General features: G+C 26.1%; 1 protein-coding gene across 2 annotated transcripts in view; it reads right to left on the reverse strand.

Moving 5' to 3' along the window:
* Positions 1-10,290, reverse strand: part of LOC107163952 (Ig-like and fibronectin type-III domain-containing protein 1) — a 92,758-nt gene extending 82,468 nt beyond the window's left edge. The window contains exon 1 of one of the 2 annotated variants that reach the window (XM_089219452.1): positions 10,067-10,290. The gene's annotated coding sequence lies outside the window, so the exon portion shown is untranslated. Of the gene's footprint in view, positions 1-10,062 lie in introns of both variants that reach the window. The other variant, XM_089219454.1, reaches the window with a different exon arrangement.
* Between the last annotated feature and the right edge of the window lie 1,984 nt (positions 10,291-12,274).

The raw sequence follows: 12,274 nt of genomic DNA on the forward strand, positions 1-12,274 counted from the left end.
TATTGAATAGTTCATTTTTTTTTTTTTTTAATTAAAGAAATAACCCTCGGCAACTTGCAGACCATTGTGATTGAATAGTTAAGTTATCACTTATAAGTATGTATAATTAGGAATTATTTAAAAAAAAAACAAATCACCAAAAGTTTAAAAAAATTGTCTTATACGTAAATGCGTAATATAATATTCAATATAATTGAATCTTTTCTACAGAAATTTTTCAAAGAAAAATATTTATTATTTTCATATAAAAAAATTAAGGTATAGCGTGTATCATTATGGAAACTGTTTTCGTTAAATAGGCTTATATGAATAGGAGAGTAAAAAAAAAAAAAAAAAATGTTAAAGCATCATAAATATTTGTACCTACTATAGTGTTATTTTTTTTTTAACGCAATATATGCATGAACTGTTCCAGGTTTTTAACAAGTGTTGTTACATACACATGAGATCTCCGGAAATACAATTTCGAGATTTTTTTGTCCCTAGTAAGTATAGTAGGATAATATTAAAAATATTTTATTCGTATTATATTTTATTATGTATGGATATAATTAATGTAGGTGTATTAATTCCATTCAATATTATCGAAACTACTGACGCGTTTTTAAATTGTAGTCACACTAGTTTGTACGATTTGGAATTGGTTCATATGATAGATTAATATTATGATTATAAATTTTATAAATTTTTGTAAATTAGAAACGGACTGAGATCAATAAAAACAAATTTAAAGATAACAATAAGTTTGTCAATGAATGACATTGATTCTTAAATTCAAAAAGTACGTAAATACAAGGTATGTATAGGTGTGTAATATAGTCGGTTGACGGTAGTATATTATATACTTTGTGCTCTGACATATACTGTCCACTGTTTGATTGAATTCTACAAATTAAATTTACCCGTCACTTAAAAATAAGCCACATAGTTGTATGATTTGAAATTTAATAACATTTTATATGTGACGGAAAGACATTGTGACCTTAAGCACTGGCAGAAGAGCTGTTCGTCTAGTTTATTATTGTATTTAAACTGCGCGCGTTATAGTTATAAGTTTATAACTTATAATTAATAATAATAATATGAAAAAAGTCAAGTTTGGTCCTAATTACCAATTATGACTATGTTTTAATTGCGAAAAAACAGTATATTATTTTATTCGACCTTGGCCATATTTTATTTTATTTTTTTTTTTGTTTGTTTCGTATCATGTAGCCGAATATTTCGTTGTACCGTGACTGAATGTCTACATGGAAAAAATACGATTTACGCACATTATTATGTTTTTGTTACGTCTGTGGACACATATACTTGAACAATCAAAAAAATGTCTTATATATGTCTTTTATTGGCGCGTGTTCTACCACACGAACACGAGCTTTTGTATTTTATTTTTTGGCAATAAAACGGGTTTAATACTGTTCTATTTCTCTGAAAACCGGTGATCCGTTAAAACATGGAAGAAATCAATAAAACCACATGGCCTAATGCCAATGCAAGTTTTAATTACGACTTCCTCCAAAATATAATACAACTCGCTACTATAATGGGTTTGTAAGGTATCCATAAATATATACGATTATTATTATTTTCATTTTTTCATGTTTCCTCGTAAAACAATGAAATATAATAATTATATCATAGAACTATTACTAACACCTAATTATAAAGTATACCGTATTACAATGTGTATATATTATTGTGACACGATGACAACGATATCAAAAAATCTTGTCTGTTTCCTTATCAAACACACGTAGTCATAAATATATGTAATATTATAATATCTGAACATCATTCCGCTTGGTAGTTGGTAGTCAATTATTTCAAAGTGTACTTGTTTACTGCTGGGAGTTTCGATGCGATTCACTTATACAACGTAATAGCGATTTGTGATACCTGTCGTTCACACAAACCTTCGTCGGAAGGACGAAATTATGCTAAGGGAAATAGTTCATTTCTGTACATGTATATGCCATTATATATGCCATACTGTATGTAAGCCAATAAATTAAAATATCATAAATTTCATTGTTTATCTGCCTATAAGTATATAATATATAGGAAAAAAAATATAAAAATAAAACCCAATGACTAATATATTATGTAGATATCAAGTGTCACTTAACTATAAATTACTGTTTTAAAATAAACCATATATTTATAAGCAGAGTTATTATAAATTTAAAAATTTTTTTAGCTTATATTTTACAGTAGATACAGACGTCAGACATCATACAACTAATTGTTATTATTGACAATCGTATTACATTTATATCCATTTATAATCATTTAGATATTTATTTCTAGTCATTACTCATTATTTAATAAAAATCTCACCGTAAATCCTGTAATTATTTCAAAATGGTTTAAAAAATACTTTCTTCTGACAGGTAGGTACATTGTAAAAATTTATCACCCAAGTACTTAGTAACGTGTTTCCATCGAATTTTAATAGACTACGAGAGATGCAAGTAATAGCGTGTTAATCATTATTTTAGCGAGTAAAACTAAAGGATGGTTTTATTATTTATTTTTTGTAATAATAGTATAACAAGCTGCGTTAGAGTCGGGAGTTTCACTTATACTTACATGATTTAAATTTTCATATTTATATGATAATATATATTTTTTGTTTTAAAATAGGAAAAAAATGGAAGCTCATAATATTATAGTTAGTATGTTGTTAATTAATGTAAAGAGTATACATCTATAGTACTATAGAAGTTTTCAAGTACATATTTTCATACCATACACGACTGACCAAAGAATTTGTAAATAGTATAATCATTGAGTTGAGCCATTTTAGAAGATGGTATTGTGAAAATACATATATCATATACCGAATTAGTAAAAGTGCATAAATACCTGTGGAATTAAAGCTCCAAAAATAAACAACCAATTTGAATAACATATACTAGGTATAAAATTAAAATGAAATCATTTCTCTTTAATTGATATTTTATTTCATTGTAAACTCACTATTCAATTTAATATACATAATTTAAAGTAGGTAGTAGACTTGTAAGAGAGAAAAAATTAATTGTGTATACGTAGTTATATTTTAAATGCATATTTTGTATTTTGAAAAAGTTGTCTCTACCTACCAAGTTTTTAAATAAATAAATTTCGTATACCACTTTTTTGTTTGTTTTCACTATTTCATCTCCACGAGGAGCAATACATTTAAATAAAAGTTCAATTGTACGGTTTTCAACGAAAAAATAAGAAACCGGCCCAAGTTATATTATACATCCGGAAAGTGTAGTAAAAAAAAAAATTAAATTCAAAAACTTTGTGTTTTATTTTTTTTATCGTTAACTTGGATGTGGTTAAAATACTAAAAGCTTTAACGTTTGCAACGCGTGAATTATATAACTTTATGGATTGAAAAGAACTTTGTGCAAAGTTCGATACCGCAGTGTGATACCGTAGTATATGGGAAACACATAAGGTTCAATATTTACTTAGACGTTTCTGACAAAACAATTATACCAGTAAACCTGCCCTGCAACTTTATTGAATGCACATCTTTATTAAAAGTCAAGCATTGATCAATTTTGGATGCAAAGTTAATATATATACATTACAGAACTTTCATTTTAAACTCATTTAACTGGATTATCATGTTTTTTAGTGACTTAAAAAGTAAATTAGATTCAGTCGATTACTTAATCAATTTTGAACAACTTATCTAATATTGAAAATTTCAAATGACGCAAAATTGTCTTTCAGCAAACACTTTTTCGGGAATTAAATAATTGCAATTGCATTTTGCATAGCATATTTAAGCATAAATCTAACACTTAGAAATTTGACACACATATTGGGTGAAATTGTCAAACAGTTATAGATATTTTAATAGCAATGCAATGAAACATCAAATTTACGAAAAAGAACCAAATTTAATGTAATGTTGACCAAATTGATTTTGATTACCTACCTATGGAGATACTAAAATTAAATATTTAAATACTCTTTTAATAAATTTCGTTAGTTTATATTTTCAAAAGAACGAATCTGATTGTCGACCAGTTAATTGTTAGTTTTTTACATTTTATGTGTACCTACCTTCATTTTTTTCCTTGTTAGTTAATCTATTTAACTTTAAGTAGTTACAAAAATATAATAATCACATTTATACGTTTATTTTATCATATGGAAATATTTTTAAATGTTATAAAGGCCAAAAAAATTTTAATATACAACGTGTACCTTCATTATTTATACAACTCATACGTATTGTGTAAACCTACTTATGGACTTATGGTATAGTGTATACTAATCAAGGATGTTATTTAATAATATGTATTATTAAACTTCTTACCTCATATACTTGATTCATTTTAAGAAAACATTTAAGTTTATACATTGCAAATTATAACTTCATGTTACTGATACATCAAAATCAATAGCTGTTATAACTTAAAATCATAAGAAAATAATATATATTTTTTTCTACTTTAATAAAAAAAAAAAAAGAAAAGAAAATAATAGTTTAAGCAAAATTGCATTAATGATATTATAATACAAGTACGACACACCGAGACGTTTTGTTAGAACTCTTTATAATGCACAATATAATAACGTTAAATCGTTCGATTTGGTGCTTACAATTAAGTCGATAAACATTTCATTTTTTGATTACGAGTATGCGTCGAATTGAACAAATAACCCAACTTCAAAATATAATAAAAATTTATTTGCTAACACTATTTTGACAAATTTCCACAGTTAAATTACAAACCTTTTCATATATTTCTTTGATAAGAACAAAAAACGCAAACTCCGTAGTTTGTAATTTGAATAAGCCTCGATTTTATTTCTTAACTCTGTGTAAAACGTACAAAAATACTAAAACCAAAGTTTAGTCTAATGAATAGCATATACTCGAATTACGTTTTTCATTAGGGTGTTGTCGGAAGCTCACCAACTAAATATTGTAGATACATTTTGAAAGTTACACGAAAAGGTTCCCAAGGGTTAATTTAGCGTGTAATGACCCTTATAACCACAAAACATTGTTTAGCATAATTGGCGTTGGTTCTATAAACCGGCAATAAATTACGATCGTGTTTATGCACTTTTCAAATTTCCGTGGCACCTACACAAAATATGGATTGCAAAATAATCTAGGTACACTATAACGTCAACCTTGAATAGGCTCACCTATTTCTTAATTATTAATTATTAGTTGATAGACAAATAGGCAATTACCTATTGATTTTACCTATAACACTGCGTAGTTAAGAATGGAAAGACAAATACTTTAAAGTTATGAAGAAACTATATTGGCAATACAAATAAAGTTTTTCCTTGTTCAATATTCTATACGATGTCATAATTTAATACAATGTTAAATTATTTATTTTTATTTTGGTATGATCAGTCTATAAATATATTACTCATTATTGACCATTTATATGAAATAAGTATATTTCATCCTAATACTACTATAATACTGAACTCAATAAAACATTTTTTTGTTATTTCAATAAATATTATTTCAAATAATTCATGTATTATCTTTATTGTGTACCTAATCTTTGTAAAAATATTACATTAACATTTTTAATAAACTTGAATTGCTTTGGCCTTTCGTATAGGTACCTACTAAGTTCATTGTTTGTGTATTTTTTTAAGTTATCATCTAGTCTAAACAATCCAGTATAATAAAAAAAACATTAAAAATACTTACGAAAATTGTTTGAACTGTATTAATATATATTTATTAACCTTTTATATTATGAGTTAATTAATAATACTTTTAAATAACGTTTAAGTAATAAAATATTATTTTTTTTTTTTTTTTATCACAAGAAGTTCACAGATTACCTACTCATTACCTATAGGTATCAACAATATGTTCTATAATAATTACTATAATAAGACCATTAAATTTACATTCGCTACATTTATAATGAGCACCTATAATAATTTTAAATACATATTTTTAACGTTATAAGTATAACTGTAGCTCGTAATCAAAAAATCCTGATTTTTCTTATACCTACCAGCTACCTAAATCATACTTAACAGTCGATCAAAATTAAAAATGATATTAATTATATAATGACCAGTTTAGAGTTATTAGCAAATAAAAGAATTAAAAAATAATAAATTGCTCAAATATTATCAATCAAATACAGTTATCTGATCATGCATTTTATTTCGTTTATTTTAAAAATTATTGCAAAAATATTAAAATATAGATGATTTAGTAACTAAAAAAAAAATTACAAATATTTTGTTGTGCTCACAATTAAAAAACCCCTTTTAAATTTACAACAAATACACATTAAATTAACTTAATGATTTTTATCCATATGAGTAAAATGTCATTAGGAATAAATTATAAATTATTTTTTAGATTATAATTATATTGGTGCTTAATTTTTACTATAAATTTACTTGTTAATGGTAATCTGTTTAAATGTGTTTCACCGACGATAACGACCGGCAGATATTATTTATTTATTTATTGTTTACTAAAAAATATTTATAGTACCTACCTATTTTTATTAAGCTATCAATCAACAAATGGGAGTTAAGACATTCCTTGAAATATAATAAGAATTTATTAAGTATAATCAAACTTGAAAGTATTTCTAATTAAATAATTTTTTTCATCTTAAATTACACGCATTTTGGCAATATTGTATTTCATAAAAATGAATCTATAAGAAAATGAACAAAACCATTAATTTTATATTATTCCATAGATTAGTAATTCAATCCCGATGGTAAAATGTTGGAGTTTAAACAGTTAGTTGCTTTCCATGTAAAGGTATTGTACGTTCCGTGGAGTATTCAATGTTATTGAAAAATCGTAAGAAAATCTAAAAAACATTGTACAGTTCAAGTCTTAAGAAAAAAGCGTATTATATATCTTTTTGTGATATTCAAAAAAAAATTGTGATTTTAAAATTTGTTTATATTATGAATTAATTGTTTTGATACCTTGTATATATTCTGTCTCACATTTACTTATTGTGCCTAAGGTATAGATTGTAAATTTCTTTTATAAATAAAAAAAATAAAAAATAAATAAAAAAAAAAAATATTATGAATTAAAATGCATTGCATTTCATTTTCTTATAAAAATTATTATTTTAAAAATAATTTTGGAATGTGTACTTAAATTAAGTTAATTTGATAATTTATTTCATTCATAGTTCTATATAACTAAAGAGTAAAGAAATTAAAATATTTTTAAGTTGTTAATTGCTAATAAATATGGTTAATTTATTAACATTAGTAATTTCTATATTGTATTCGTACGACGTGTCTGAAAGAATAATTTTCTAAGAGTCTGTTAGTAACAGAATTCTCATTTCCTAATCTTAAAAATAAAAATCGTTTAACAACCATATAATAGTTAATAGTCAACTACCTATACAAAATATATAATAGTATTTGTAGGAGGTAGATGTGGAGTTTTATATGTATATAAACGCCAATGATATTAAATAAACCGATTTAATACAATCACGTTCACGACCAGCCAAATACTTTGGTAGTTGGGTCCAATAACTTTCAAGAAAAATCATGATCTTATCCAACATGTAGAAAAGGCTATTGATCCAACGTTTTAATGGTCCCGTATTATGATTAATTCGTGCATAACCTGAAGCGCGAAAAACCGGAATGCGCAAGGTGTCCGTCGATCATCATACATGTACCTGCACAGTACATAATATAGCTCTCCGTAATCTTTTTCATTTTTTTTCCGGTTGTTCAGCAATCCATCCGAAACATTGACCTCGGCAGTATTCCGTTCTCATGCAAATGTACCGCAGCCACCTTAATTATTGCACTATTGTCCAAAATCCACGACGTAAGTATAGGTAGGTACAATTTTACGATACTTTTTTATGCATGCTATTTTTTTTTTTTATGTACCTGCGCATATACCTGTGATATACGCACAGCACAAGTCACAACGAATATTTTGTAACGTTTGTATTATTTATAATAAATGATAATGTATTATAATAATCGTTATTATTGTTATTATGCGTATAAAACATGGAGCTTCTGGTCACGTTTCTCGAGCTGAAGGTTGAGGCCTTGTCCTCGACTTGAAGAGGCCGCGTCTGCGGTACCTATATTGCTGCGAGGCGGCAATAGAACGTGATAACACCACCGACTGTGTGACACTTTAAATAGATTCATCCTGTGTATTAAGGTTTTTTTCACTTCTATGTACAACGTACGCCGGAATGTTGGGGAGCCGCTCCTACCAATATACCGCTATCGGCCTATTTAAGTTCGCGACAGTTCGGTTTGCTACTAAACAAAAAAGGATTACCTACAAAAACAAAAGCATTATGTTGTTCTTGGATGTTGATAATAGATCCGGTTTCATTTCGTTTCTCTTCAAATAAACGACGTGTAAGTATTCAATTTACGAGGTCAGAACTTTTTGAAAGGGACATAAATAAAATAACTTTCAATGGAACAAATTGATATCGTAAATTATTTGTAAACTATTTGTTCTAGCAAACACAATCATTGCAATGCATGGTTACAATTGTTTCGCATATTATTTTTCTACAAAAATGACCATTGACTAACGATGATAATTGGAAAATATATAGTTTTGAACACACGGTTGTGATATAACAAATAACATTTTTTTTTTTTAGTATACAATTTTTGGAGCGTATCCAAATAATAGCTAAAGACTTTAATTTCATTAAGTCTAGGTCTAAGGTTTCGTAAAAATATTTTTACTATTTCACTTGATTAATCAGCTGTAACATTAAAACTGCATGCTTGATTGTTCAGCATGATACCAAAAAGATCGTTCAGTAATTAAGAAGAAAATATTACGTAACTCATAAAATTGTATGCTACAAAACTGCAACATTTTATTCGTAGTACTTAAATATATCAACTTAATAAAGTGGTACTAGTCATACTAGTAGATAGCTAATAATAAAATAAAAATTACATGGTAGGTACCTTAGATAATAAACCGTTAATGTTATGCATGATAATATCTAAAAATATTATATATCATTCTGATTCTGATTTTTTAGACAAAAATTAAGTTGGTAAAAATTATTTTAAATTACAAAGTATACGAGTTCACTCGATTTGTTTTAGTAATCATATTTTTATTTTCTTGAAATTTTATTATTGATTTTGACTTTATTATTATTATGATGCATAAATAGGTACTTAACCAAAAATAAACTTAAACATAAACTATTTAATAAATATAAAATATTACTCAATTTTAATCACAACTAGCATTTTGAAGATTGAGATTTGTGATTCAAATTAATATTTATAAAAATAATAAGTAAAAATGTTGTAATAATTTTAAAATAATGATAATTAGTTTTTTAACTATACTTGATACTTCCTTTTGTGCTTATTTTATATAAAAAAAGCGTACGTTACAGAAAAAGCTATTCAGAATTGTTAAAATTAATTATTGTAATATTAATATATATATACATTAAAATTAATTATTAAGTTTTATAGGTATTTATTATAATTTATAATAACTATGTTTTGAATGTACTATTTAATTTTCGATCTTCAATCTTAACTTATAAAAATTATTTTATCAGTATGCATACCTATTTATTTATAACTAATACTATTCTATAGTGAATAACATATATTTATTTAAAAGAAAAAACTTAATCCAGTTAATAATTTTAAAATTGTTGTGGGTTATTAATAGAATTATCTCTTAGTTATTAAGCATCAATAAAACACTAAAATATGTATTCGATGATAATTAATGTACCAATATTAAATTATCAAAAAAATATTTTTACAAGTTATTTTACATTTTATATCAATTAGTTGAATTTTTATTTTATTTTTTTAAATTATTTAATAATCAAAAAATGTCTACGTAATTAACTGCGTAAACTAGCCAACATGTGTATGGATAAATTATATTCTTTGAATTTTGATTTTGGTTTTAAATATTACCTATTACAGTAATTTTTCAAAGTTTCGTTTAATATTAAAACGCGAATAAATAAAAGTTTAGGTATCAACAGAAATATTATTATGTTATATAAATAAATCACTTACTTACTATTTGGTTTTAGTAGTTGATACTTTTGCGCAACAAGTAGTCGAAGAAAGATTGCAAAAGTATTATTAAAAAAAAAAAAAAAAAAAAAAAAAAAAACGTTTTTCTTTTCCCCGTAACGAGATCGTGATAGTAAAAAATAAAAAGTATATTGTACGGAACCACGCGAAACGGACGATAAAGGGGAACACCAAACACGGACCAAGACGCGCGTCCGACTGACAACCGTTCGGACTCGGGAGTTAATACTTCGGGGGAGCCCCTTCTTGCGCCGTGACGCGCACACCCTCCCGACACGAACTGCCGCCGCCGCGATCGCCTTTTTGCAAACAACCATGAATTATTACAAATAGTTTTAAAAACACCGGGGGAATGTTTTGAAATTAATTTTAAGGGCAATTAAAAACTGCGGGCCGGCGGCGGACGACGATGCAGTGGACGGAAAAAAAAAAAAGTTTTAATAAAATATCCCAGCGGTATTTCTTATATAGTATATAGTATATCCACCGACACCGCAGCAGCAGCATCGGCGGCACAGTCCGGGGGGATTTGCCGCAATCAAAACGAAAGAGGAAGAAATACTATTGCTCCACATAGTCTTACACGATATAACACGGCGATAAGGACGAAAACGGAGAAAGGTATAAAGGGTGGGCGCCGACAATGCGGATGAGAGATGAGTTTTTCTCAGGTATTTTCATTGCGCGTTAATTGAACACTATATACAACTAAACCTATATTATTTATTATGATCCAAAATATGAGTCGTGTATAATATCAACATTGCGTATATAGACATGGTTGGGTAGTTATCAGTTAAATGTGTGTATCTAAGGTAGGCACGTAATCAAGTTACATATTTTGTAACTTGTAATCGGTTACACGGTTTTCAGCTTTTCAAGTAACTTTAAATTTTAGAATTTACCTTGTAAAAATTGTATTACAATATAAATTTAAAAAATAAATGTATCTATAAAACTATCATTTTAATTATAATTGAACGATGTTAATATTGTCATTTTTAAATATTGAAATATTTCACATTATTAAAATCTATAATATTACATTTTTTTTTTCAAATTAGCGATTAGTGATTTCCTATTAATTTAAAAATTGAAGATAATCATTTGATCATATGTTACTGTATCTATTGTCTCTTTTCCTCTCCAGTCTTCTGAGTCTTCACCTTATATAACAGTAATAAACAAATTGAAAAATGGGTAATTTGTAAATGGATAATATATTATTTTATTTTATAGTTTTAAGAATTTGTGACGTTGGTATTTAAGTATATATCCATGTGGGCATGTGTAAAGACTTAATATTATAGAAGGGTTTTATTTAGGTATTTAAATGCAATAACCCTAATATAAAAATAAATAACATTTCATTATAAGTATTAAACAAATGTAACTGTGTAAGTAACTATTTATATTTTATACGAAATGTTTTTCTGATTTTTCTAATGTATAAGATTAATAACGATAAATATATATATATAGAGAGAGACATATAACTTTTATAATTTTACAGAAAACAAAAATTTGAATTTAACGAAATGATAATATAAACAAATTCTAATAATTTTTTCAATAGTATCTAAATTAATTTACCATATTACAAATATAATATTCTATTGATTAAATCCCAATAGTGTTACAAATAAAAGTCAAACCTATATTATTATCATTATTATTTTATTTTTTTTATAATTCAATCCATGCAGTTTCGTACAATGAGTAGGTTTTATAAGTGACATAAATAATGATTAACAATAAGTCTTAAATTAACACTCAGGTGACCCAGCTAAATTAATTTTAAAATAAACAATAAATATTATCATATAACAATAGCTGGATAGTGATCACTACAAAAGTCTGGAACCTTATAATATATTTATGTCATTTATTAATTCTTTGAAATTACGTTTCATTATTATTATTTTTCATCTAGTCATAATATGTCGTTACTCATTTCCAGTAAAGTAAGACTGAACATAATATAATTGAGCATAGGATATTTTATGCGACGTTGTCACATTCACATTAACAACATTTTGTAATTTATAATTTTCATGTATTATTACACTAATTATAATAATAACAAACTTAAGTGAGATGCGAGCAGTGAGCCGAGCTAAGCTGTATCGATAATGTTACTGGTTAATAAATTCTAGATATATATTTTTAATAATTGTGACTAGAAACAATA

The sequence above is a fragment of the Diuraphis noxia genome, unplaced genomic scaffold, assembly GCF_037042655.1.
Source record: "Diuraphis noxia isolate RWA-SAM2 unplaced genomic scaffold, SU_Dnox_SAM2 contig0002, whole genome shotgun sequence".
In the NCBI taxonomy this organism is placed as follows: Eukaryota; Metazoa; Arthropoda; class Insecta; order Hemiptera; family Aphididae; genus Diuraphis; species Diuraphis noxia.